The 3,733-nt window shown below is 36.9% G+C and overlaps 1 pseudogene; it reads right to left on the bottom strand.

The window, feature by feature from the left end:
* Positions 1–1,210: 1,210 nt before the first annotated feature.
* LOC130509647 (CBL-interacting serine/threonine-protein kinase 21-like) lies at positions 1,211–3,733 on the bottom strand (annotated as a pseudogene).

The raw sequence follows: 3,733 nt of genomic DNA on the forward strand, positions 1-3,733 counted from the left end.
TTACGCGACATGGTGGGCGCACCAAAGGCGTTACGACTGCTCGTTGACCCATTCAACAGGCCCATACGGTGAGAACCTGTTTCTGGGGAAGTGGCACGAGCTGGGCACCAGGATTCGCGTGCATACATGGGTGGTTGAAGGCAGCACATACAACTACAACACCAACTCGTGTGACGAAGTGGAATGTGTGGTCACTACACTCAGATGGTGTGGCGTGACACCAAAAGGCTCGGGTGCGCTAGTCTGGTCTGTGAAAACGGTGCAGGAGTTTTCATCACTTGTAACTACGACCCTCCGGGTAACTACGTTGGCGAGAAGCCTTACTAAGAAAAAAACACTTCAAACGGTGTTTTTTTTAAATACTTGAACTGTATTTAATTTCTTTTATATATTTTCTGTTTCAAATATCTCTGTGAAATTAAAATTTCCGAGACATTTAATATGTATGGATCATCGTTTTGTTGTTGTTGATGTTTCTAATGTGCTAATGGTCAGTCATCCTCAATTTTTTGTTGACTGGCCTTATTATGTAAAACTTCCTAAAACAATGAGTGAGTTTTTTTAGGGTGTAACATATGAAATATCATTACCTTGACAATGATAGCGTGCTTTTTAGATTTCATGTTATTTGTTTTGGTTTAACATAAGAAAAAGAAAGAAGGAGAAAAAACATAAAAGTTATTCACTGATCTCTTGCAAATTAACCTGCTATGATGACTAGTTGCTTCCTCTCCATGTCATCTATCGAGTTCATACATCACTCATACTTCAGAATACAAATGGTTCTTACTTCTTAGCTTACATCCGAAGTAAGTAACCTCGATACGCTCTGGAAAACTTTTCTTACTGTAAAAAGACATCTCACTGAAACACCAGCGCCTGACACAGAAGTTTTAGTTTTGAATCTTATGCTCTCAGTGTTCAGCCCATCTTAAAGCTTCACGTGGCGAAGGAAAGGAAACAAAGACCCAATAACAAATGCTCGTGGTCACATAATGCTGAAAGGTGCATGAGAAGAACTTGTCTGAAGAGTTAGGTAAGCAGCCAAAACAGAGAAAAACAGAGCACACCTCGTGTGCGCACGAGAGAATGTTCTAATTGATCTGAATCCATATGTCGAAGTTTGAGTGGAGGATTCAGATCTTTAAATTGTATTCGAGATCAATACATTTTAGTTATTTTGAAAAAATATTTGCCTGCTTCATTTTTTTTTAAACGGATTTTATTATTTAACAATTTTCTTAGAACAAATCCATTATTTTACACCCTACGAGATCACCACAACGACATGAATGACTCTTTGTATCCGTTCTCTCCATGTCACTGCAACTTAAGTCTGCAGTATATGCTTTCTCTTCCTATGTTCATGACCTTTCACGACATTTAACTTGAGAATCTATGGCCCTTAGCTTACTTCCGCCGTAAGTAAGCTGGATAAACTCTGGCAAAACTGTCACGTGAACAAAAAACAGTCTCATACAATCAGATGACTCTATAAAGCGTTATATCTTCTTTTTCTTGAATGAGTTTAGTAACTTTTGTTCAGTTTTTACCTCCATGTATAGTCTTAACTCGCCGGGGATTTTGATATTTCTATTACACAATTGGTTGGAGTCACCTCAATCACCTCTGCTGATAATAAGTCAAAAAGAAGATCTTGATCTTATCTCTTTTGGCTGAATCTTAACCTGATTAATATTCAACAAGGAAAAGTAAACTAGATATGATGTCTTTATAATTAGACTTGATGATCTATAGAACAATCTTCAGTAAACTATAGTTTACCTTGAAATGCTTTATTCTTTCGACTGATAAACTAACATAAGTTGCTGCAGCTTCAATCTTCTTGATTGTTTCTTGTGCTGTGTTCTTGGACCCGATTTTGGTTTTATAAATCTTAACATCCTGAGAGATAATAATATAATAAAATTTCAAGGATTAGTATCTTTGTTGTTAGAAGAGTTTACAGATTTGACCAAAAGATCTATAAGTCTTTTTACCTGTTCTTCTAAGAGACCTGACAAATCTAGATCACTAGACATTGCTATTATCTGAAAAGCGTTTATGAAATTCGAAGACGCGGTTGCTGCATTTATCTCAGCAACACTTTCCTGCAAGACCCAATTCAGATAAGTTATATATAGCTCTATGAGTAGTGCATACAATCCAGAGCTATTAACATATCATATCAGATATCTAGTGAATCAAATTACCTTGATTGAGTCTGGAACTTGATGATAAGCTGGTATATAACCTAACTTGAACCAAGAATCTTGGATGATTATCTCAGCTAGTTTCATACGCTGCATCCAAATGTTCTCAAACGTTATTACTCAATTAGGTATTGAGAATGCATATTTGTAAATTATTTCTTAGTTTCTACCCTTTGAGGATTTGGGTCAAGAATGTTAAAGATTAGCTTCTTCTGTGCTCCAGTGAATGCTGGTGGAAATGTGTAATCTGCTCTGAGTATCTTCTTATACAAAACCACAAGTGTATGGTCATCAAACGGTGGATAACCAGCAAGCAACTCAAATAGAATTACTCCACAAGACCACACATCCACTGCTGCTCCTGAGTAGCCTTTGTTCATAATCAGCTGTTTTCATTAACAAAAATCAGCATCTCAAAATTAAGACATTTTTGAAACATTATGCAAAGTAATTATTGTTATTACCTCAGGTGCTATATAGCATGGAGATCCACAAGCTGTAGAAAGCATATCCCCTGACTGAATTTAATAGCCAAAACCTTATTTAGTACTTGATTGTTTCACAAGCAATGATTTGTTTGGCAAATAGAAAGTTATATGACCAGAATTAGAAAGTGTTACTTTAGGAACTGCACTTAGTCCAAAATCAGAGACTTTGAGATTACCCTTTGAATCTAAAAGCAAGTTTTGTGGCTGCAAAAAGCAAAATCAAATCATCCGAAAAAATTCTTACAAAACAGAGTTAGCATAATTTTATAAAGTTCATTTCTGCTCTTACCTTAAGGTCTCTGTGGTAAACTCCTCTGTTATGACAATAATCAACAGCATCAATCAATTGTTGGAAAAGCTTTCTGGCATCTGATTCTTTCATCTTATGTCTACAAAGTTTGTCTGAAAGCTGACCACCTGCAACATATTCCATCACAATACAGATCTTTGTCTTGGTCCCAATCACCTGAAGTTTAAATTTCAAGAATCAAAAACAAGAAAACTGTAGAGTTTGAGGAGACAAGAGAGGGAAAGACACAAAACCTCGTGTATCTGCACGATGTTGGGATGGTTTAGAAGCTTCATGGTACGTATCTCTCTTTGGACTTGAGACTGTAGACCCTTTTGGATAACCAGAGCCTTGTCTATGATTTTGACAGCAACGTAGGTACCATTGGTCGTGTCGTAACCAAGTTTCACTTTTGCGAAGTTCCCTTCTCCTATGGTCCTTCCTATCTCGTACTTGCCGATCTTCTTCGTCCCAAACAAACCCATCTCAGAGATAGAGAGAAAGAAGAAAAAGAAGAAGATGTTTATGAGCTCTGAAGGGTCCAGTTTGTGTCTGAAAAGGAACTTAACTCAGCTAATGAGGGCTATGAAGAGTTTTATGATGACTTTTAGATGATAGCGACCGTTGCTGGAAAGTAATCAAAGAAAGATATTTATAAGTTTCTTTTTCAGAAAAGAAGAAAGATATTTATAAGGGTGTTGTTTCTGACCGATGGCTGGTGAGGTGAGTCTCGTGACTCTCGT

This window comes from Raphanus sativus, chromosome 3, assembly GCF_000801105.2.
Source record: "Raphanus sativus cultivar WK10039 chromosome 3, ASM80110v3, whole genome shotgun sequence".
Classification (NCBI taxonomy): Eukaryota; Viridiplantae; Streptophyta; class Magnoliopsida; order Brassicales; family Brassicaceae; genus Raphanus; species Raphanus sativus.